At 38.2% G+C, this 26287-nt stretch overlaps 1 pseudogene; it reads left to right on the forward strand.

Annotated features, from left to right (window-relative positions):
• The first annotated feature begins 24373 nt into the window (after window positions 1–24373).
• Window positions 24374–26021, forward strand: LOC100589636 (annotated as a pseudogene).
• Window positions 26022–26287: the final 266 nt, after the last annotated feature.

The following is a 26287-nucleotide window of genomic DNA, read 5'->3' on the forward strand; positions in this document are numbered from 1 at the left end:
AAGTTTCATTTGTGCTTGAGGGAGTTGTGGAGGTTAGGAAATACAAAAAAGCAAAGGTAGGATGAAAAGTGCCCTACTCCATCAGTTTACCTAAAAGTACATTTCATTCTCTTCCTGATAGCTAGAGTACTAAGGGCTGTCCAAAGAGTCTCCATTTGACCCCTTGTATCCTAGACCTCTTCTGATCCCCCATATACAAAATTTAATAATCCTAAGTACTGTTTTCTCAGAGTTCTGCCTTCTGCATGATAGAAGTATCTAATTCCTATTACTGAATTTCTCTTTGCAAGACATTAATATTTTAGTGATTTTTTAATTCTGTATTTTAACTTCAGTGATTACCCTCTGTCCTGAGAGACTATTGAGGAATATTTAATGGCAAACAGTGTATATGAAGGATTATGCTTATCATTTTATATCATCTGCTAAAAATGCCATGACAGTGCTAAAAATGTAGAAAGCTGTAAGTGAATATCTTTGCCACTGTCATAGAAGAAACAAGATAATCTCCAAAATTATAACTTTTATTGAGCCAATTGAAGGTCTCAAGGCAACAATGTAAAATGAATTCCAAAGAATGACAAGCCCCAGAAAGGAAAGAGGTACACACAAACACACAAACTGTTTTACCCTGGCAGGGCATAAGAAGAAAAGATGTTCTACAAATATATATGTGAGAAGGAAGCTAAAATTTTAACAAGTTCCTGAAATCAAAATGTGAACTAGTGTGATAGTGTAAAATACCTCAGAACCCCACTCCTTCCCAAGGTCTTTTCCATGGGTCTCTGCCAGGTACTCATGAGAAAGACTAGGGGGCAGGAGACTTAAGAGCACAGGTATGAAACACCACCCAATTCCTAGACCCTTCTTCCTATGAAGCAAAAGCCTTAACCCCCTGGCAGAAAGACAGAAAATACTCTTTTACTCATGGTCCTGGGAAAGATGCATTGCTTCTGGGGGAGGGTAGAAAAAAAAAAACTGTCTGTCACTGGGATAAAGGTAGAAACCCTTTCTGTAGCCCAGACAGATTCATTGCTTTGGAGAGAGGGGTAGAACAAAGGCCATTTGTCCATAAGAGAAAAGATTTTTAAAAATCATCCTCTCCCTTGTCACAAGCAAAAGTAAACTGCCATTGTGGGAGGTGCAGGAAACTTGTCATAAACAAACCATTAGCCTGAACCAAATGACAAGGAATACCAATCTACTATGTGGATAAGGAACAAGAAACCCTCTCACTACAGTTCCTTCCCTAAAATACACTACTGTTCAAGGAAGACTAAAATCGAAAGCTTCTTCCACCCAAGATCCTCTTCAGATACAAGAAAGAATTTTGTTGCCACAGGGGTAGGAAAAAAGGAATGCTCAGAAATTTCCACTCCATATTCTCAGGCATACATAGCCAAAGACTGAACCTGGATGAAGAGAACTGAGAATTTCCCCATTTCCTGCTCCCAAGATGAGCCCTACACCAAGTAACAAGCAACAAATACTTTTCTCTGGAAGAGAGGCAAGGGCATGGACAGAGATCCATGTAATAAAAGGTGTGCAGGGTCTGTTCAAAGCTGAGGGTGAAACAGGCAAGCATGGGCAAAATCCCTTAATGACCAAGACCCCATATGAAGAAAAAAGTAACAGCAGCTTACCACTGGAGGAATTTTAAGTCTATGGAACACTGAAGATGACTAAAATTAACAAATAAGATGTAAACCCCGCTAAACTAGTAAATAGATTGACTTAGACTACTACCTACTAACAGCCTGACAGAAGAAAGATGTGATCATTTCTAGGTATAAGTATCACTTATGTCACTCTCTATACAATGTCTAGGATTCAAACAAAAATTATAAGACATATACAAGTAAGTATATTAGTCCATTCTCACATTGCTATAAAGAAATACCTGAGACTGGGTAATTTATAAATAAAAAGGTTTAATTGACTCATGGTTCTGCAGGCTTTAAAGGAAGCATGATGGCATCTGCTTCTGTGGAGGCCTCAGGGAGCTTTTACTCATGGCAGAAGGCAAAGCAGGAGCAGGAATCTTACAAGGCAGGAGCAAGACCAAGGTGGCAGGAGTGGGGGGGAGATGCCACACACTTTTCAACAACCATATCTCCCTAGAACTCACTCACTGTCAGGTCATAGCACCAAGGGGAAAATCCACCCCTATGATCCAATCACCTCCCACTAAGCCCCACTTACAGCATTGAGGATTACAGCTTGACATGAGATTTGGGCAGGGACACAAATCCAAACCATATCAGAAAGCAAAAGTGACTCAAGGTCAAAAAATAATAAACAGAAACAGAACCTGAGATAATCCCAGTATTAGGACAATGAAATAAGATGTTTTAAATAACTGTAATTATTTAAAAATAAACAGTAAATTAAAGTATTCAGTGCAAAAAGTAGAAAACACCCGTGAATAGATGGAGATTTTGAGCAGAGAGATGGAAACTCTAAGAAAGAATTAAATGGAATATGCTGGGCACAGTGGCTCACGCCTGTAATCCCAGCACTTTGGGAGGCTGAGGCGGGTGGATCACCTGAAGTTGGAAGTTTGAGACCAGCCTGGCCAACATGGTGAAACCCTGTCTCTACTAAAAATACAAAAATAGCCGGGCATGGTGGCAGGCACCTGTAATCCCAGCTACCATGGAGGCTGAGGCATGAGAATCATTTGAACCCGGGAGGCAGAGGCTGCAGTGAGCAGAGATGGTGCCACTGCACTTCAGTCTGGGTGATAGAGCAAGACTCTGTCTCAAAAAAAAAAAAAAAAAAAAAGAATTAAACAGAATTTCAAAAGTTAAAAAATTAGCAATAAAGAATTTGTTTAAAGCATTCATTAGAAAACTGAACAGAACTGAGGACAAATTAGTAAACTTAAATATAGGCTAATAGGAATGATCTAAACAGAAATACAAACGGATAAAAAGAGTATAGAAACAGAACATCCAAGAGGTGTGGGAAAATAGTGGAGAGCTAACGCAAATATATTTGGAGTCCCAGAGAGAAACTAGATCAGAAGAAGTGTGTGAGAATATTGATTGAGAATTTTCCAAAATTAACGAAAGATAATAAATTATAGATCCAAGAATCACAGAAAAACAAAAGTACAGGATAAATTTTAAAATAAAATGTATAGAGTTGGACCTTTGTATCTGTGAACTCTGCATGTATAAATTTAACCAATCACAGATCAAAAATATTCAGACAATCCAATAAAAATAACAATAAAAATCAATACAGTATAACAACTAGCATTTACATCGTGATTTAAAGTATACGGGAAGATGTGTGTAGGTTATATGCAAATACTATGCCATTTTATATAAGAGACTTGAGCATCCACAGATTTTGGTATTCATAGGGGATCCTGGAACCAATCCCCCCATGGATACCAAGAGACGACTATATAAAAATACCACTAGACATAACATAATCAAATTAATGAAAACAAAGAATAAGGAGAAAATCTTGAAGCCAACTACAATAAAAGGAAAAAGGAAACATTACATAAAGAACAAGTGAAAATTAAAGTAGATTTTATGTCATGAATTATGCAAATGGAAGACAATGGTCCAACTTCTTTAAAGTATTGAAAAAAAATAAGCTATCAACTTAGACTTCTATACTCAGTAAAATTACCTTTCGTAAATGAAGGTGACAGACTTTTCAGAAGGTGACAAACAAGAAGGAAAAAATGTCCAATGCCAACAGACCTGGTCTACAATAAATATAAGAGGAAGTTCTACAGGAGAAAGGAATATGATAACATACAGAAATTTTAATTTACCTAATAAATACTGATTGCTGGAAATGGTAAAAATGAGAGTAATATAAAAACATGCCCCCTTTTCCTATTTTTAAAGGAAATCAAGAAGGGTAACAATGTATTGTGAGATTTCTATGTTAGAAATAACATATACTATGTGTAGAAGTAAAGTGTATGACAGCAGTACCACAGAGGAAGAAAATAGAAGTGTATTCTTATAAGGGTCGTATACATGAAATATACAATATGATTTGAAGGTATAATGTGATAAATTCAATTTGTGCACTGTAAACTCTAAAGCAACTAAATAAAGCATAACTAATAAATCAATAGTGTAGGTATAATAGAAACAAAAATATTCAATTAATACAAACATAGGCACAGAAAAAGGGAATAAAGAACTAAGAAATTATGGAAGTAGTGAAAACACAACTAGCAAGAGTAAAGATTATAATAAAACCATATAGACAATTATGTAAAATCAAAGCACCTCCAACATTCCATTTACAAGACAGAAGTTTTTAGGTTGATTTTAAAAAGTAAAATTCAACTCTATGCAATCTATCAGGATCCTACCTCAAATATAAAGTCATAGCAACATTAAAAATAAAAGGATAGAAAGAGATGGACTAGGCAAACACAAATCCAGAGAAAGCTGGATTCATTGGACGAAGGAGACAAAGAAGATTTCACAATAAGGTATATTACTAGTGGTAAATAAGAATATTACATAAAGGGATTAATCATTCAAGACATCATTACAATTCCCAATGTATATGCAGTTGACACCAGAGCATCAAATACTTAAAGCGAAAACTGAAAGAAATGACACAAGAGATAAACACACCATAATCTTAGTTGGCATTTTCAACACTTTTATCTCTCATTAATTGATAGAACGAATAGACAAAAAAAAATCACTGAGCGTATAGAGGACTTGAATAACACAATCACACAAATTAATATACAACACTTTACCTAATAACAACAGAATACACATTATTTTCAAGAGTACATGGAGCATTCACTAAGTTAGACAATATTTTGGGCCACAAAATAAATCTCAGCAAATTTAAAATTATTTAAAGCATCAAAAAATGTTTTGTTTCTAATATGGAATTAAACTAAAGATCAATAAGAGAAAAGTAATTAGAAAAATCCCCAAATATTTGGAAATTAAACAACTCATTTATCAAATAAGACTTTTCAAGAATAAATTAGTAATTTTTAATTCAAAGAATTTAAAACAGCAAATCAAAATTTGTTGTTCATGCCTAAAGCCATTTAAGTTTCCATTTTAAGAAACCAGAAAAGGAAGGGCAAATTAAGCCTAAAGCAAGCAGAAGGAAGAAAATGATGATAAGAGTGGAAATTAATGTAAGAGAAAACAGAAAAACAATAGAGAAATCAGTGAGGGGATATCCTTATCACTGTAAACATAAAAATGAATCTGGCTTATTCTACTGTCCAACAGCAAGTGAGATAAAGTGCCTGATCAATGAAAAATTAGAAAAAGAATATAATCTAAAAAATTTTTCATTCAGGAAAAATTGTCTTTCTTTTGTTATGCAGTTCTATCAAAATTCTATTTCTATCGATTATTTTTCTTTAATTTTTTCTTGTTTAAGTTACCATGTTAATTTTTGTTTATTATTTTCTCTCCAATATTAAAATAATTGTCTCCATCATTAGACTATCATATTCATTTAATTTATAAGATACTATATAAGGAAATAATTTTACTTTTGTAGTTTTATGTAGAATATTTATTTTATAACATGTACAGTAGTTCTGCTTATGTATTATTTTAACTGTTTTCTTTAATGTCTCTAACATCTCCATAGGTTTAAGAAGATGATGTGCCTTCTAAGTTTAAAGAATATATATACTTAAATAATTTACCAGAGAGTATTCTAGGATACCATGAAATTTTTTCTAGAATCTGAATTTGCATTTAGGAGAGGTGTTTAATTCAGGTAAGAAAGAGAAAAAAAAAAAAAGCAGATTACGTTCTGTAAAAAAGGTTATCTTTGTTCATACTTACTTGAAACCCACAAGTATTAAATGAGCTTTATTTACATTACATTGGCTTCTTTCAGGGGATCAGTGAGGGCTCAAAGAAAAAGAGTATTTTTTTCTATTGTGCATGATGGATTCTTGAGTATAAAAATCCCAGCTATGCTATTATTGTCAGAAACAAATCTTGAGGCTTGTGGTGTTTCCACTGGGGCCACAGGGCCATCCTTCTAGGATAAAGGTTATTAAAAAGTACCATCATGAATCAAATCAGTGTATGAGCAGTATGTGCAAAACATACAGTCACTTTTAAACCTTCTGTTTAGAAAGATATGGGAGTGCAGAAGAGCAATATATCTGAACTTTCCAGAAAGTTAATAATGAAAAAGTCCCAAGGTCCTTCATGAATATTAAGATGACCTTTTCTTTTGATCATAAATGTATTCTGGAAAAGCTAGTAGAAGGTTATCATTATTGTTGTTAGGGTTTGAGGAGTAAATAAAATCCTAATTCAAGTATATTTGAGGAATCTGATAAATCCAGGAAAAATTCAAAATATGATAAAAAGATAATTTCTTTATTATCTTTTGTGTGACTCCAGGCCAAACAGGTTTACGCCATTATCCAAATACATGTCACTTACGTTACTCCATGTCTGTACTCATGCTGTTCCCCTTCATGACCTTACTGGAAACATTCTCCATCCCTTCCTGCTCATGTATATATCACCCATATTCCTTGACTCTACTACACCATTAAATAATTGCTGACCACTTTTTTACAGAGATTTTTGCCCTTCTCTGATATCTTGTAACACTAGTTTAGAATATTCATTTACTCTAAACCACATGTCTCTTATAATGTACATCCAAAAGTAAGTATTTATCTTTTTAATTAGATTATTGACTTTATTTTAGGAATTAAACATTATGTTGGGTTTTCCAAGGCAGTATTTTTCAAACTGTGAGTTGTACCCCATTAGCGTATTACAAAATCATCTTAGTGGCTCATGGCCAGCAAATTTTATCATAATGTGGTTATCACCATTGTGATTATAATACAGAATTTGAGAAGACAGTAAAAATTCACCCCAAATCCTGCACTCCGAAATTTTCATAATTAACATTAAATAAACACCAGAAAGTCATCAAAACCTCAGTGTGTATGGGTAGATAGATAGCTAAATAAGTAAGTAGGTGAACAGAAATTACTCTTAAAAAGAAGATTATTCCACAAATTACTGTTTTTCATAAAATTGTTTCATATAATTTTACTTAAAGTACCACTTGGTTTATAAATTGTGCTTAAACAATAGGGAACCTTGTCTCTTGTGATTGTGTTGGACCCCATCTGACTTAATATCACAATCAAAACCCTGAAAAAATATTGTTTTGGTTTATTTTCCTGTGGGGAGTTGAATACTTAAAAAGGGTTTATAATGAAAAAATTCAAACATACACAAAAGTGGATAGAATATCATAATAAATCCCTATACTCCCTTCACCTAGATTAAATGGTTGCCAAGATTTTGCCATATTTGTTTATCTAATTGTTTGTTTGCTTTTGCCTTCACTAAAGTAGTTTAAAACAAATCCCAGATATAGTATCATTTTAAACTCTACATATTTCAGTATGCATTTGTGTGTGAGTGTGTGTGTGTGTGTATGCGTGTGTGTGTCACAGGGTCTTGCTCTGTCATCCAGGCTAGAGTGCAGTAACCTGGAACTCCTGGGCTCAATCAATCCTCCCGCCTCAGTAACTGGGCATGTGCCACCACAACTGGCTTATTATTATTATTATTACGATACTTTAAGTTCTGGGGTACATGTGCAGAACATTCAGGTTTGTTACATAGGTATACACGTGCCATGGTGGTTTGCTGCACCCATCAACCCGTGATCTACATTACGTATTTCTCCTAATGCTATCCCTCCCCTAGCCCCCTACCCCCCGACAGGCCCTGGTGTGTGACATTCCCCTCCCTGTGTCCATGCATTCTCATTGTTCAACTCCCACTTATGAGTGAGAACATGTGGTGTTTGGTTTTCTGTTCTTGTGTTAGTTTGCTGAGAATGATGGTTTCTGGCTTCATCCATGTCCCTGCAGAAGACATAAACTCATCCTTTTTTATGGCTGCATAGTATTCCATGGTGTATATGTGCCACATTTTCTTTATCCAGTTTATCATTGATGGACATTTGGGTTGGTTCCAAGTCTTTGCTATTGTGAACAGTGCTGCAATAAACATACGTTTGCATGTGTCTTTATAGCAGAGTGATTTATAATCCTTAGGGTATATACCCAGTAATGGGATTGCTGTGTCAAATGGTATTTCTAGTTCTAGATTCTTGAGGAATCGCCACACCGTCTTCCACAATGGTTGAACTAATTTACACTCCCACCAACAGTGTAAAAGTGTTCCTATTTCTCCACATCCTCTCCAGCATCTGTTGTTTCCTGACTTTTTAATGATCACCATTCTAACTATTGTGAGATGGTGTCTCATTGTGGTTTTGGTTTGCTAATTTTTAAAAAAACTTTTGTAGAAATGGGATCTTGTTATGTTGCCCAGGCTAATTTCAAACTCCTGCCCTCAATTGATCTTCCTGCCCCTGCCTCCCAGAATGCTGGAATTACAGGCCTGTGCCACTGCACCCAGTCTCAGCATGCATTTCTAAAAATTATGGATGTATTCTTCATCACAATTAGCATGATTACCAAAATTAGCAATAATTCTTTGATGTCAACTAGTACACAGTCATATCCAAATGTCTTTAATGGTCCCAAATTGTCCTTTTATATTAGCATATTTGAAGCAGGATGGAAGCAATGTCCACACATTGCCATGGGTTATTTTCCTTAGATTTCTTTTAATGTATGTTAGTCATTCCTTCCATTCTCCTTCTGTGCTTCTACTTTTTTTTCCTGCCATTTTCTGGTTGCAGAAGTCAGGCCCATTTTCCTGTAGAATGGTCTACATTATAAGTTCAGCAGATTGCCCCTTGCTGTGTCACTTAACTTGTTCTTTTATATCACTTGTATGTTTGGTAAGTGGGACTTAGTACTAGAGGCTTGATTAGATTCAGCTCCAATATTGTTGGTAAAAAATCTTTTATAGGAGAGGCTATGTGCTTGATATTGCATAGCACCTCAGAAGGTTTACAGAGTAAGTTGTCTTTACTATCCATGATGCTACAATTAATCAGTAAATTTAGTTGCCAATAACCTGCTCCTGCCATTGTCAATCTTCTACCCAAACTTCATCTAAAGGTTTCATCTACTGATAATAATGGAAGAATCAATTATTAGGGATTGAAAAGTGGTTATTTTGTAATTGGTTACTGTAAAAAAAAATGGTTCATAGAGGAAAGGCAAGGTAAATGCTTATTTATTTATTTGCCAATTTGGATAACGACTTTATACCCTTGTTTCTTTCATTTTCATTGAATCATCCTATTTTTTCTCTTATTTACTTTTAAATACCATTAGACACATGATAATATATTCAGTATGTGTTATCATTTGTATTCATTATTCAATTTAATGTTCAAATTGTCCCATTTTGGCCAATGAAAAGCACTTTTGTTGGCTCTGGTCTCTTCTTGTCTCTACCTTTTAGTCTTTGAAAGCTTTTTCCTTTCTGGCACAACAAGATGTTTATGTTTTCTGACCCAAATCTGGTAATAGACTCCAGGGAACCCTGATTTCTTTTGGTGAGGAATGATATTTTCAGACCATAATCTGGGTGCTTAGTTGTGCTCACTATAGTGTGAACTATTATTGTTTCTAGGTCTTTTCAGTAGATGGAGCTAAGACCTATGTATATTAAAAGAAAAAGTAATAATTATTCTTAATAATTTCAATTCAAAGTTAACATTATCTTTTTATTTAAAATATTTGATTTTATACTTCAATCTTTTTCTCTTGTAATATTCCCAACACTATTCCCATAATTACTTATTTGCATTATTTATAATATTAAAAATAGATTCAAAATAATACAGATACCATTACTAACAATTTGGTTAATGAATTAAATTTAAGATTTCTTTGCAGTTCTATTTTTCTTATTAATATATTCCACTAAAGATGTACAGTAAAGTGCCAGGTTCTAAAGTTACTTAAAATACTTGTTTTCCTTTTGGTTATGTCACCAAATTGATATGTAATTAGGTTAATTTATTTTAAATTATTTAAAATAATTAGATATTGCTTCTTTCCTTTTACACTTAATTTTATGTTTGAACATGTAAAACAATTATAGGAGTCCAAAGTCAAAATTATGTAATAAGGCATATTCAGAAAAGTGTCTTTCTTTACTCATCCATCTACCATATGTTTTCTTCTCACTAAAGATAAGCATTTTTATTAGTTTTGGTTTACCCTTACAATTTTTTTTGGTGGCAGGGGTAAAAATATACACATGATGTGTATATATATATTTCCTTTTTCCTCATTTCTTACACACAATGTAGCATATTACATATACTGGTCATAACTAATGAAAAGATCCAGAAAATCACTCCAGATCAGTGTAAAATGATTGTCTGCCTTCATTTTATGGCTGTATAAGTACTCCAGTTAGTAAATCAGCTCCCTAATGATAGAAACATGTATTATGTCTGCAGTTTTGCTATCACAAATAGTGTTGTAAATAATAACTATGCATAAATGATTTCAGGTGTATGATAGTGTATATTTGGGACAGAAGTGATACTGCTGAGACATAAGCTGTACACAAACATAATCTTTTTAGATCTTGTCAAATTCACCTTCGTAGGAGCTGTATCATTTTGCATCCCTACCAGTGATGTATGATTATGAACGTTTCCCTATGGCTTTACAAATGGAGCATTTTGTTAGAGTTTTAGAGTTTTGTCAACTAGCATGTAAGAAGTAGCATCTCTGTGTAGTTTTAATTAACAATTCTTATATGATAAGCAATACAGAGCATATATTCACATGTTTAGAATTTATTTCTTATTTCCTATGTGAGTTTAAGATCATATCTTTGTCCATTTATCTTTCATATTGCTGGTCTTTTATGCTTTCTTTTTGAGATCTCTTTGTATATTAGAGACATTAGTCTTATTTCTGTGATATAAATTGCAAATACATTTTCCCAAGTGTGTCTTTTGACTTTGCTTAAAGTGTTTTTTGCCATGCAAAAAATTATAATGTAATAAAATTTACTAGTCTTTTATTTTATTGCTTCTAAATTTTGGATTATAATTAAGGAAGTTTTTTTCACCCCCAGGTTGTAAGGAAATCTATTTGTATTTGTATTTATGAAATTACTTACATAATTTGATATTTTATATTTAAATCTCTGATTTCTTTGAAATTTATTATTTTGCAAAAAGATCAAGACCTTTTAAGGGGGAAAATCAGATTTCCTTCTTGACATGAAGGCCTTAAGCCAAATGAGAATAGAGTAACATATTTAAAATACTCAGTGAAAGAAGATATGAGCCAAGGATTTTATATCTAGCCAAGCTGACTTTCAAGTATAAAGGCTACAGACATATTTTGAGCATGCGAGAATTCAGGGGATATTTTTCCCATGAACACTTTTTCAGAAACCTACTGGAGCATGAATTTCAAAAATCCAAAATGACTGAAGAGACATTTGCATACAGACTAGTTTTAAGCATCAAATATATAATTTCCAGTAGAGTTGAGTCTAAATAATAGATGTAGAAGAAAACATTATAGTGCAAAATGTTTATATGTTAGGAAAATGGACAAGAGGGAGAGTATATCGGAAGTAGAATAAGTTTGCTGATTGCTTTGTACATACTATATTATTTTCCTATTGCTGCTGTAATAACTTCCACAAATTAAAACAACACAAATTAATTTTCTTATAGTTATGGAAGTCAGAAGTCCAAAATGGTTCTTCAGGGTTATATTCCTTCTGGAGGCCATAGGAGAGAATCTATTTCCTTGCCTTTTCCAGCTTCTGAAGTGTGCCTACCTTTCTTGGCTTGTGGCTTTCTGGGTGCATCACTCCAACCTCTGTTTCCATCATCATATTGCATTTGCTCTGACTCTCTTTCCTCCCACTTATAAGGACCCTTGTCATTACATTGAGTTCACCTGTATTATCCAGAATAATCATCTCATCTCATGGCACTTAACTTTAATAACATATACACAGTTCTTTTTGCCATGTAAGGTAATAATTTGGGGAATTAGGACATGAACATCTTTGGGGAAGGTATTATTCTGCCAACCACAGGTAGTAATAGGGATTAAAAACATAATACTTCATATAAGACCATGGTTAAGAGGAAAGTAAGGGAAAAGAAAATACAACTAACATGTTTCTATAGTGTTCATAGCAAGGAACCAGTAGAGAGCATCCAAAAAGGGAGAAATGTGTATAGATCTTTGAACAACATGGGTTTGAACTGTGCAGGTCCACTTATATCTGGGTGTTTTTCAACCCAAACTTAGATACAAAATACAGTATTCCCTGGATGTGAGCTCCACATATACAGAGGGATGACTTTTTATATATGTGGGTTTCATAGGGCCAACTGTTGGACTTGAGTATGTGGGGATTTTGGTATACACAAAGAGGGTGTGTCCCGGAACAAATACCCTGTGTATACCAAGGGATGACTATATATATGTATGTGTGTATATAAAATGATATTAGTATAAAAGTAACCATAAGTACAAAATTACCACCTTTTCTAAATATCAAACGATATAACAAAAAGTGAGCAAATTAAAACATACTTCCAAGTAAAATACTGTATATATGAGGAGTCTTCAAAACATTAATAGAAAATGTGTATTATGAAAAAACTACTCATGGATATCACAATTTTTTGCATGCTAACTTGTTGCTACATGTCTGAGCAGGATCTGGTTTGAGGAACTAAAAGAATAAGACAACAGGGAGGCCAAGACGGGTGGATCACGAGGTCAGGAGATCGAGACCACATGGCTAACATGGTGAAACCCCGTCTCTACTAAAAATACAACAAAATTAGCCGGGCATGGTGGTGGGCGCCCGTAGTCCCAGCTACTCGAGAGGCTGAGGCAGGAGAACGGCATGAACCTGGGAGGCGGAGCTTGCAGTGAGCTGAGATCACGCCACTGCACTCCAGCCTGGGCGGCAGAGCCAGACTCCATCTCAGAACAAACAAACAAACAAACAAACAAACAAAACCAATAAGACAAACGGGCTGGGCACGGTAGCTCACACCTGTAATCCCAGCACTTTGGGAGGCCGAGGCCATGAGGTCGGGAGATTGAGACCCTCCTGGCTAACACGGTGAACCCTCATCTCTACTAAAAATACAAAAAATTAGCTGGGTGTGGTGATGGGCACCCGTAGCCCCAGCTACTGGGGAGGCTGAGGCAGGAGAATTGCTTGAACCCGAAAGCCGGAGGTTGCAGTGGGCCGAGATTGCACCACTGCGCTCCAGCCTAGGCGACGGAGTGAGATTTCATCTCAAAAAAAAAAAAAAAAAAAAAAAAGAATAAGAATAAGACACCGGTTTGAAAAGAGCATTTGCCAGTGCAACATGAATTGTGCTAAAATTGAAGCAAGAACAAAAAAAATTATGGTGAAGTTTGGTTGGAAGAATGGTGAAAACATTGATGCTTTATGAAAAGTTTGGGGGGACAATGCCCCAAAGAAATCAGTAGTTTAGAAATGGATAGCTCATTTAAAAAAGGGATTATATGATATTGAAGATGAAGTCTGAAGCAACAGTCCATCCACATCAATTTGTGAGAAAAAAATTTATCTTGTTTGTACCCTAATTGAAGAAGACCAACAATTAACAGCACAAACAATAGGCAGCATCATAGACATCTCAATTGGTTCAGCTTACACAATTCTGACTAAAAAGTTAAAGATGAGCAAACTTTCCACTGGACGGGCACCACAATTGTTGTGTTCAGATCAGCTATAGACAAGAGGAGAGCTTTCAATGGAAATTTTAAACAAGTGGAATCAAAATACTGAAGTATTTCTTCAAAGAATTGTAACAGGAGATGAAACATGGCTTTACTGGTATGATTCTGAAGACAAAGCACAATCAAAGCAATGGCTTCCAAGAAGTGGCAGTGGTCTAGTCAAAGCAAAAGTGCAAGAGCAAAGGTCATGGCAACAGTTTTTTTTTTTTTTTTTTTTTTTTTTTTTTGATGCACAAGGAAATTTGCTTATTGACTTTCTGGGGGGCCAAAGAATGATAACATCTGCTTATTGTGAGAGTGATTGGAGAACGTTAGCCAAAGCTTTAGCAGAAAAATGCCCAAGAAAGCTTCAACAGAGAGTCCTTCTCTACAACAGTGTTCTCACTCATTTATCTCACCAAACAAGGGCAATCTTGTGAGAGTTTTCATGGAAAATCATTATGCATCCACCTTACAGTCTTGATTTGGCTCCTTCCAACTTCTTTTTGTTTCCTAATCTTAAAAAAAACTCTTTAAAAGGAACCAATTTTCTTCAATTAATAATGTAAAACAAGACTGCATTGATATGATTAAATTTCCAGGACCTTCAGTTCTTTAGGGATGGATTAAATGGCTGGTACGATTGCTTACAAAAGTGTCTTGAACATGATGGAGCTCACATTGAATAATAAAGTTTATATTTCTTAATTTCATCTTTGAATTCAATTTTCCATGAGCTTTTTGAAGTCTCCTTATATGTACACATGCATATGTACACATACATATAAAAATATTATATGTATGTGTTTGCATATATATAAAAAAAGTATTTGTGTAAATATGAGGAAAAATAGATGACAGATACACACTAATAGACCTTTATATAACTCTCAATCTAAGAATAAGTCAATAAAAATTTAGAAAGATCCAGGAAGCAATTAATAATATATATCTCATAGCAAACTCTTAACCTATAGAATAGAGAATATACTTTCTTCAACTATACATGAATCATTAATAAAAATTGACTAGATCTTAAGGCCACAACAAAAGCTTCAATAAAATCCAAGAATAGAAATAATACAAACAAGTATTCCCTGATCACAGTGCAATAAAACTAGAAATTAATAACAACAATTTAAAAAAATGTTTTCTACCTGGAAATTACAAAAGACAACAACCCCACTAAACAACTTTTGAATCAAAGGAAGAATGCAGACCCAAAATTGCAGAATTCTTGAAAATAACAATGAAAACATATGATCAGTATATATGGTTGCAGCTAAAGCACTTACCAGAGGAAAATTTATAGCTTTAAATACTTATACAAATAAAACAAATATATATTTTTCTTGATAACTGCCTCAGCCAGAAATCCAATTGCCTCAACCACAACTGCAGTAGATACAGTGCTAGAGCTGGAACTTATCCTTATTTAAAATTTTAATATTTTGTTCATCATAACATTTTTGCATTAATTTTGATTTTTAAAATGATTGCATCAAAATAGTTTTTATCTTGATTAATGTGTTTTTTCATACTTTCTTAAATTTTGCACCCAAGGCGAGAGCCTCACCTACGTTTATCCTAGTCCCAGCCCTGAATTAGACCTTAGAAATTATCACTTTTCTTGAAAACACAGTCGGGCATGGACAGCACCCACCACTCTTAAGTTGAGTGAGTTCCCTTCAACTGCAGCTGAGAAGCTGGTGGAAATTCTGCATTTATCTGAGCTGGGGAGGGCAGCGGCGAAGTTTGATGGGAATAGCCATCCCAACAAGCATCAAGAGTGCTTACAGACTCCCATGGGTCTTACCACAAGTCTAGCAGGTTTTCAAGCATAAATGCCCCTCAGTCTATTATAAGCCTTTGTCAATTTCCAGAGAACTGAAATGGTGGTTTTGTCAATTTTGTACAGCTCCACGGTTGTTATTTAGGGAGAAAATTTACCCATGTCCTCATGTGGCCATAACCAGAATTCTGGCCTCAGGCCAGCATTTTTTTTTGATGTCAAAAACTAGAGGATTTTCAAGAAGTAAAAGGAAGTAATAAGCCAGTAAAAACCAGTCAGATCTGCAGGCTATTTTCAATATTTTTAAAAGGCCTAACTGAAATAACATATTCATTTCAATAAAGATGTCCAGAATAACTTAAAAAGTTACCTTACCTTGCTTCTGTTGTAATCACATTATTTCAGGGTAGAATGACAAACACTCAATGCTGTTCAGAAGCTGTGTTTGGTAGTTATAGATGTTTGTGATTAACTAAAAACAGAAAAGCAAATGATGTCTTAATGAATGCAGTTTGTTTTCTAGACACTGTCTTTCAAAACGTGAAGTCTGTTGGGGAAAGAAGTAATAAATAAGTGGTGTTTAGTGGCTGAAAGGCTGAATCAGTACTTTAAAGAAAATTTACAGCAGCGATATCTCTTAAGCAGAGGGAATCTAGAGAGCTGGAAACAAGGTAAACACACACTTCAAAGGCTTCCTGAGGAATGGCCCTGGGATTAGGAATTTGGATCTCTTTCAGTAAAAGAAATTAATACACTGATTAAAAAACCTCAGTTGGGCGCGGTGGCTTACACCTGGAATCCCAGCACTTTGAGAGGCCCAGGCGGGTGGATTGCTTGAGCCCAGAAGTTTGAGACCAGCCTGGCTAACATGGCGAATCCCCATCTCTACTAAAAATACAGAAGCTCTAAAGTAAAACAAAAGGGCTCACTTTTCAAATCCTCCTCAGATACCAGTAACACAACAGATTTGTGCATTTTGAAATATGTTCCAGTAATGCCGGGGATCCTTTTTCTTGCATCCCTTTCTGTTCTCTTGCATCTCGTTCTGTTTTTTGTTTGTTTGTTCCATTCAAATTCTCTCAGATCTGAAAAGAAGTATCCATCTACAATGTTGCCAATGGCATAAACCACAAACTTTCACAGCATTGAAAGGAGATGTGACTGCCTTTAGTTTTGTTTTTGTTTTTGTTTTTTGTTTTTTTGTTTTTTTTTTGAGACAGAGTTTTTTTGCTCTGTTGCCCAGGCTGGAGTGCAGTGGCATGATCTTGGCTCACTGCAACCTCCACCTCCTAGGTTCAAGCAATTCCCCTGCCTCAGCCTCCCGAGTAGCTGGGATTACAGGCGCATGCCACCACATCCAGCTAATTTTTTATATTTTTAGTAGAGACGGGGTTTCACCATGTTGGCCAGGCTGGTCTCAAACTCCTGACCTCAGGTGATCCTCCCACTGCGGCCTCCCAAAGGGCTGGGATTACAGACGTGAGCCACCCTGCCCGGCCTTGCCTTTAGTTTCGAAAACTCATGAGATGTGGAGAAGCACTCCCATGGGGCCCAAATGGCATCAGTTATAAAAGTGGACACTTACCATAGTGAATTGTGCTGTACCAATACTGAATGCCAGATCAGGAGTGCCAGAGGCTCCCAAGTGTCCTTTTTTACATTTTTTATGTGTGTATATTTGTGGCATTGGGGTCCTTGAAAGCATGAGCCTCAGGGCAGGTGCCCCTCTTGTCCAGTTCTGAAAATGGTACTAGTGAATTTAGGCATTAAGTATGGAAAATTGCAAAGAGAGAGAGGAACCTCAAGAAAAGACGTTACAAAACAAAAATTTTTAATGGGTTTAAAGGTTTTTCGGTTGTAATTGGGAGACACGTGGACACCTGAAACCACCTCGGTTTAAAAATATCTAGTTTTCAGTTCAAGATGGCTGACTAGAAGCAGCCAGTGGGGCACCTCTCTCATGGAGAGGAATCAAAATAGTGAGTAAATACTAACACTTCAAGTAGATCATCTATGAGAGCATGCTGGAATTGATCAGAGAAGTGACAGGAATCACAGAAAGCAGAGGAGAGTGAAGCCAGGCTGCCTGCTGAGCTGGGACTGGCACAGAGCCAGGAGAGGTTTTCTAATGTAAGGAAGGGATGAGTGAGCGAGAGACCCCTGGGGTTTCATACTTCCACCACGGACTTTTATAATCCTAGCCATGAGGGAGCCCCCTGGACCCTCCCAGGCCTACATACTAACACAGAGACTGCCTGGAGACTGCAGAGGCACTGCTTGAGCTCACGTGGAATCCTACGGGCTTTATCCCTGAGCTACCCAATATCATCTGCCCCCACTCCACCAAGAAGGGAGGCTGGGCACTTTTGCACACCCCAAACACAGATACCACAGCCACAGTATGGAGGAGAGGGGCAGACTTAGCACCACACAACTCCCCACATCCACTGCTCCATGCTGAAGAGGGCCCACTTGCTTTGGTGTCAAGTCCCCAGCACAGCAGCTCTACCCCCATGTGAGCACTATGGCTGCAGCCCGGCGTTCTTCTGAGAGCCCAGGCCCCAGAGGCCAGTGATGTACCCTTCAGTTCCCACAGCAGTTGCCACCACCAATGCCGCCACTACCACTTTTGACACCCCCAGGCCAGGGAGAGTGCATGGAGGCTGGGTGTATTAGTCCATTCTCACACTGATGTGAAGAAATACCCAAGCCTGGATAATTTATAAAAGAAAAAGGTTTAATTGACTCACAGTTCCACATGGCTGGGGAGGCCTGAGGAAACTTACAGTCATCGTGAAGGGGGAAGCAAACACATCCTTCTTCACATGGCAGCAAGAGAGAGAACTGCCAAGTGAAGGGGGAAAGTTCCTAGATCTCATGAATGCTCACTCACTATCACAAGAACAGCACAGAGGAACCGCCCCCATGATCTAATCACCTCCCATGAGGTCCTTCCCCAATGCATGGGGATTATAATGCGATTACAATTCAAGATGAGATTTGGGTGGGGACAAACAGCCAGACCATATCACTGGGCATCTTCACATGCTGCCAATAGCAAAATCCACCACGGGTTCTGGGAAGGAAAGTGTGACTGGACCATGCTGCTGGTAGATCCCAGAGCTGCTAGTCTCCACTGCCCCAGGTGAGTGGGCCCTGCCTTCCCCAGTGAAAGGCCTGCAGCACAGGTGCCCTGCTCCTACCTGACCATTTCAGCGGTGGTCTGGAGCCCTTCTGAGAGCCTAGCCCCACAGGCCTGTGATCTTTTCTGGGGTTCCCACCACCTGAGCATTCTGCTGCTGCCTGAGCATTCTTCCTGCCCCTGCCTGAGAGTTCTGCTGGTGACCCAGGAACCAGCCCACTCCTCTCTGTCACAGCCAGCATGTGAATTCTGTGGTTTCCAAGAACAATTCTACAGGCCTATTCCTGTTTCAGTCCCCTTAGGACTCATACATGCCATTTAGTGGGCCATCTGGGGGCCTTGGGATCAGAGGTTTGCCTAGCACAGTTCACCACCATTGGCCTCTGACTACTCCCTCCATGTGACTCAAAGCAATCTACAGATTCAATGAAATTCTTATCACATCACCAACATCATTTTTCACAGAAAAATAACAAAAAAAATTAAAATTAATACAAACCCCAAAAAAGAGCCCAAATAGCCAAAGGAATCCCAAGCAAAAAGAATAAATCTGGAGGAATCAAATTACCTGACTTCAAATTATATTACAAGGCTAAAGTAACTAAAACAGTATTGTACTGGTACAAAAACACATGGACCAATGGAACAGAACAGAGAACCCCAAAGTAAAGCCACATATCTACAACCACCTGATATTTGACAAAGGTGACAAAAGTAAACACTGTGGAAAGGGCGTCCTTTTCAATAAATAGTGCTGGGAAATTTTTCTAGCCATTTGTAGAAGAATGAAATTAGACCCCTATCTCTCACCATATACAAACATCAACAAAAATGAATTGAAAATGTAAATTACAAAACATAACTTAAACAATTCTAGAAGAAAATCTAGGAAATACTCTTGCGGACATTGGCCTAGGCAAAAAATTTATGACAAAGACCCCAAAAGCAAATGAGACAAAAACAAAATATACAAATGGGACTTAATTAAACCAAAAAGCTTCTTACAGCAAAAGAAATAATCAGAAGAGTAAACAGACAACCTACAGAATAGGATAAAATATTTGAAAATTATGGTTCTGACAAAGGACTAATATCTAAAATCTATAAGAAACTCAATTCAACAAGAAATGAGCAAACCACCTCATTAACAGTGGACAAAGTACATGAACAGTCATGTCCTCTTAAAGGAAGATATACAAGTGGCCAATAAACACATGAAAAAATGCTCAACATTACTAATTATCACAGAAATAAAAATTAAAACCATAATGAGATATCATCTTATACCAGTCAGGATGGCTATTATTGAAAATCAATTCTACGTAACAACCAGCTTACAATACAATGGCAGGATCAAACCTGTACATATCAATATTAACCTTAAAACAGGTTAAACACCTTTATTTAAAAGGCACAGAGTGGCAAGTTGAATAAAGAAGCAAGACCCAATTGTATACTCTCTTCCAGAGAATCCATCTCACATGCAAGGATACCTGTAGGCTCAAAGTAAAGACATGCAGAAAGATCTATCGAACAAATGGAAAACAAAAAAAGAGCAGGAGTTGTTATTCTTATTTCAGAAAACAGTGGACTTTAAACCAACAGTGATAAAAAGCCACAGAGCCGGGCATGGTGGCTCATGCTTATAATTCCAGCACTTTGGGAGGCCGGGGTGGGTGTATTACTTGAGTCCAGGAGTTTGAGACCAGCCTGGGCAACATGGTGAGACCCCCGTTTCTACAAAAAATACAAAATTAGCCAGGCATGGTGACACATATCTGTAGTCCAAGCTACTCAGGAGGCTGAGGTGCAATAATTGCTTAAGGAGGTTGAGGCTTCAGTGAGCTGTGATTGCACCATTTCACTCCAGTTTGAATGACATAGCAAGAACCTGTTTTAAAAAAGAGACAAAAAAGGGCCTAACATAATAATAAAAGGATCGATTCAACAAGAAGACTTAACTGTCATGAATATATGTACCCAAAACTGGAGCACCCAGATTCATAAAATGAGTTCTTAGAGACTTATGAAGATACTTAGATAACCACATAATAATAGTAGGAGACTTCAACACTCCACTTACAGTACTGGACAGATCACCAGGGCAGAATACTAACAAAGATATTCAGGACATAAATTTGGCACTTGACCAATGGACCTAACAGACATCCACAGAACACTCCCCTCAACAAAAATAGAATATACATTCTTCTCATCTGCACATGGCACATACTCTAAAACTGACCACATGCTTGACCATAAAGCAATTATCAACAAATTCAAAAAAGCTAAAATCATACCAATCACACTTTTGGAACACAGTGCAATTAAAATAGAAATCAATACCAAGAAGATCTCTCAAAATCATACAATTAAATGGGAATTAAACAATCTGCTCCTGAATGACTTCTGGGTAAATAATGAAATAAAGGCAGAAATTGAAAAGTTCTTAGAAATGATAAAAACAAAGATACAACATACCAGAATCTCTGGAACACAGGTAAAGCAGTGTCAAGAGAGGAGTTTACAGTGCTAAATGACCACATCAGAAAGTTAGAAAGATCTCAAATTAAAAAAAAACACTAATATCACACCTAAAGGAACTAGATAAATAAGAGCAAAGAAAACACAAAGCTAACAGGGAAAAAGAATACAAATCACAGCTGAACTTAATGAAATGGAGATGAGAAAAACCATACAAAAGATAAACAAAACCAAAAGTTGGTTCTTTGAAGCAATAAATAAGATAGACCACTAGCTACACTAATAAAGAAAAAAGGGCGAACATCCAAATAAACAAAGCAGTAATGACAAAGGGGACATTACAACTGACTGCACAGAAATACAATAAACCCTCTGAGACTATTATGAATACCTCTATGCACACCAACTAGAAAACCTACAAGAAATGGATAAATTCCTGGAAACATAAAACCTCCCAAGATGGAACCAGGAAGAAATTGATACCCTGAACAGACCAATCACCACTTCTGAAATTGAATCAGTGGTTAAAGACCTACCAACCAAAGCCCTGGACCAGGCAGATTCACAGCTGAATTCTACCAGACATATAAAGAGGAGCTGGTACCAATCCTACTGAAACTATTCCAAAAAATTGAGGAAGAGGGATTCCTCTCAAACTCATTCTATGAGATTGGCATCATTTTGATACCAAAACCTGGCAGAGACACAACAACAAAAAAGAAAACTTCAGGCCCATATCCCTGATGAACATTGGTCTAAAAATCCTCAGCAAAATACTAGCAAATCAAATCCAGCAGCACATCAAAAAGTGAATACACCATGATCAAGTAGGCTTTATTCCTGGGATGCAAGGTTGGTTCAGCATTTGCAAATCAATACATGTAATTCGTCACATAGATGGAATTAAAAACAAAAGCACATGATCATCTTAGTAGACACAGAAAAGGCTTTTGATAAAATTCAACATCCCTTCATGTTAAAAACTATCAACAAACTAGGCATTGGAGGTACAAAGTTCAAAATAATAGGAGCCACATATGTCAAACCCACAGTCAACATCATACTGAATGGGCGAAAGCTAGAAGCATTCCTCTTTAGATCTGGAACAAGACAAATATGCAAACTCTCAGCATTCCTATTCAGTGTAGTATTGGAAATCATAGCCAAAGCAATCAGGCAAGAGGGAGAAATAAAAGGCATCCAAATATGAAGAGAGGAAGTCAAACTTTCTCTTTTTTTAGATAACATGATACTATAAAAAAAGCATCATGATACTAGAAAACCTCATAGTCTCTGCCCAAAGTCTTCTAAATATGATAAACACCTGCAACAAAGTGTCAGTGTGCAAAATCAATGTATAATAATCAGTAGCATTTCTATATGCCAATAACATCCAAGCTGAGAGCCAAGTAAAAGTTGCAATCCCATTCACGGTAGCCACAAAACGAATAAAATACCTAGGAATACAGACAACCAGGGAAGTGAGAGATCTCTATAATGCGAATTACAAAAAACTGCTACAAGAAATCAGAGATGACAGAAACAAATGGAAAAACATTCCATGCTCATGGATAGGAAGAATCAATCTTGTTAAAATGACTATATGATCCAAAGTAATTTACAGATTCAATGCTATACCTATCAAACAACCAACAACCTTTTTCACAGAATTGGAACAAAAGGGTTCTCAAATTCATATGGAACTAAAAGAGAGCCTGAATAGTCAAAGCAATCTGAAGCAAAAAGAACAAAGCTGGAGGTATCACACTACTCAACTTCAAATCATACTACAAGTCTACAGTAACTAAAATAGCATGGTACTGGTATAAAAACAAACACATAGACCAATGGAACACGTTCCAGAAATAAGGCTGCACACCTACAGCCATCTGATCTTTGACAAAGGTGACAAAAACAAGCAATGGGGAATAGGCTCTCTATTCAATAAATGGTGGTGAGATAGCTGGCTAGCCATAGGCAGAAGATTGAAGCTGGATCCCTACATTTCACTATATACAAAAACCAACTCAAAATGGATTAAAGATTTAAATGTAAAATGTAAAACTATAAAGACCCTAGAAGAAAATCTAGAAAATACCATTCTGTATATTGGCCCAGGTGAAAACTTAATGATGAGGACTCCAAAAGCAATTGAAAAACAAATAAACAAAAATTGAAAAGTGGGTTATAACTAAACAGCTTCTGCACAGCCAAAAAAAAATTTAACAGAGTAAACAGACAACCTACAGAATGCGATAAAATATTTGCAAACTATGCATGCAACAAAGGTTTAATATCCTGAATCTATAAGGAACTCAAACAAATCAACAAGCAAAAAATAACCCCATTACAAAATGGGCAAAGGATATGAGCAGACGCTTCTCAGAAGAAGATATACACACGACCAACAAGCATATGTAAAAATGCTCAACATCACTAATTATTATGGGCTTGCAAATCAAAACCACAATGAGATACCATCTCACACCAGTAAGAATATCTATTATTAAAATGTCAAAAAATAACAAATGCTGGCATGTTTGCAAAGTAAAGGAAACACATACACTACTGCTGGGAAAATAAATTAGTTCAGCCGTTGTGGAAAGTCTGGAGATTTCTCAAAGAACTTAAAATAGAACTACCACTGGACCCAACAATTCCATTACTGGGTATATACCCAAAGGAATATAAATTATTCTACCATAAAGATACATGCACACATATATCATCATAGCAGAGACATGGAATCAACCTAGATGTCCATCAACAGTAAACTGGATTCAGAAAATGTGGTACATATATACCATGAAATACTACACAGCTATAAAAAATGGGTTCATGGTCTTTGCAGCAACATGGATGGAACTGGAGGCCATAATCCTACGTGAATTAATGGAGGAACAGAAAACCAACTGTCACATGTTCTCACTTATACGTAGGAGCAAAACTTTGACTGTGCGTGGACGCAAAGAAGGGAACAATACACACTGGTGCCTATCTGAGGGTGAAGGGTGGGAGGAGGGTAAGGATTTAAAAACAACCTATTGGGTATTATGCTGATCACCTGGGTGACAAAATTATCTTTACACCAAATCCCCACAACATGCAACTTACCCAGGTAAAAAACTTGAAAACTTGCACATGTACTACTCCTTGAACCTGAAATAAATGTTGGAAAGAAAAAAAAACAAGTCAAAAAAGAACAGCCCCCGCTCCCGGCCCGCCCGGCCCGAGGCGGCAGCGTGTCCGCCGCGCGGCCTCAGCAGCAGCAGCAGTGGCGGCGGCTGCGGCTGCAGCGGCTGGCGGTCGCGCGGGTGTTTATGTTGGAGTCTCGCGAGAGCATGTCAGACTACCTGATCAGCGGCAGCAACCGCTACGTGCCCGAGGCCGGGCTCACCGCGCAGCAGCTCTTCGCCAGCGCGGATGGCCTCACCTACAACGACTTCCTGATTCTCCCAGGATTCATAGGCTTCGTAACTGATGAGGTGGACCTGACCTCAGCCCTGACCCGGAAGATCATGCTGAAGATGCCGCTGACCTCCTCCCCCATTGGCGCTGTGACAGACGCCGACATGGCCATCGCGATGGCTCTGATGGGAGGGCTCTGATAGGAGGTATTGGTTTCATTCACCACAACTGCACCCCAGAGTTTCAGGCCAACAAGGTGCAGAAGGTCAAGAAGTTTGAACAGGGCTTCATCATGGACCCTGTGGTGCTGAGCCCCTCGCACACCGTGGGTGATGTGCTGGAGGCCAAGATGCCGCATGGCTTCTCTGGCATCCCCACCACTGAGACCGGCACCATCGGCAGCAAGCTGGTGGGTATCGTCACCTTCCAAGATATAGACTTTCTTGCTGAGAAGGACACCACCCTCCTCAGTGAGATGATGACGCCAAGGACCGAGCTGGTGGTGGCTCCAGCAGGCGTGACATTGAAAGAGCAAATGAGATCCTGCAGCCTAGCAAGAAAGGGAAGCTGCCTGTCGTCAATGATCACGGTGAGCTGGTGGCCATCATCACCCGCACCGACCTGAAGAAGTACCGAGACTACCCTCTGGCCTCCAAGGATTCCCACAAGCAGCTGCTGTGCGGGGCAGTTGTGGGCACCCGTGAAGATGACAAATTCCGCCTTGACCTGCTCACCCAGGCGGGCATCGATGTCATAGTCTTGGACTCGTCCCAAGGGAACTTGGTGTATCAGATCGCCATGGTGCATTACATCAAACAGAAGTACCTTCACCTTCAGGTGATTGGGGGGAACGTGGTGACAGCAGCCCAGGCCAAGAACCTGATTGACGCTGGTGTGGACGGGCTGCACGTGGGCATGGGCTGCGGCTCCATCTGCATCACCCAGGAAGTGATGTCCTGTGGTCAGACCCACGGCACTGCTGTGTACAAGGTGGCCGAGTATGCCTGGCGCTTTGGTGTGCCCCTCATAGCCGATGGCGGCATCCAGACCGTGGGGCACATGGTCAAGGCCCTGGCCCTTGGAGCCTCCACAGTGATGATGGGCTCCTTGCTGGCCACCACCACGGAGGCCTCTGGCGAGTACTTCTTCTCAGACAGGGTGTGGCTCAAGAAATACCGGGGCATGGGCTCGCTGGATGCCATGGAGAGAGCAGCAGCACCCAGAAATGATACTTCAGCGAGGGGGATAAGGTGAAGATCACGCAGGGTGTCTCGGGCTCCATCCAGGACAAAGGGTCCATTCAGAAGTTCGTGCCCTACCTCATAGCGGGCATCCAGCACGGCTACCAGGATATCGGGGCCCACAGCCTGTCTGTCTTTGGGTCCATGATGTACTCAGGAGAGCTCAGGTTTGAGAAGTGGACCATGTTGGCTCAGATCAAGCGTGGTGTCCATGGCCTGCACTCTTAGGAGAAGTGGCTGTACTGAGGACAGTGGTAGAGGCCGAGGTGGTGGAGGGGGCACACCCCAGTGTCCACCTTCGGGCACAGCCTCCCTCCATAACTGAGTGGTCCACAGATTTGCACTATGGGTTCCCCAGCTCCTTTCCAGGGAGACAGGAGGGGAGGTCCTGAGGGGTCTGGGGCCCCTCACTGGGCATCCCCTGCAGAGTCATTACTGCTCCCTGGGCCAGGCTGCCTTGGGAGCCCCCTCCTTCCCCGCCCCTCCGCTGCCCCGCCCCAGTCAGCTGGGCT

This window comes from Nomascus leucogenys, chromosome X (assembly GCF_006542625.1).
Source record: "Nomascus leucogenys isolate Asia chromosome X, Asia_NLE_v1, whole genome shotgun sequence".
NCBI lineage: Eukaryota > Metazoa > Chordata > Mammalia > Primates > Hylobatidae > Nomascus > Nomascus leucogenys.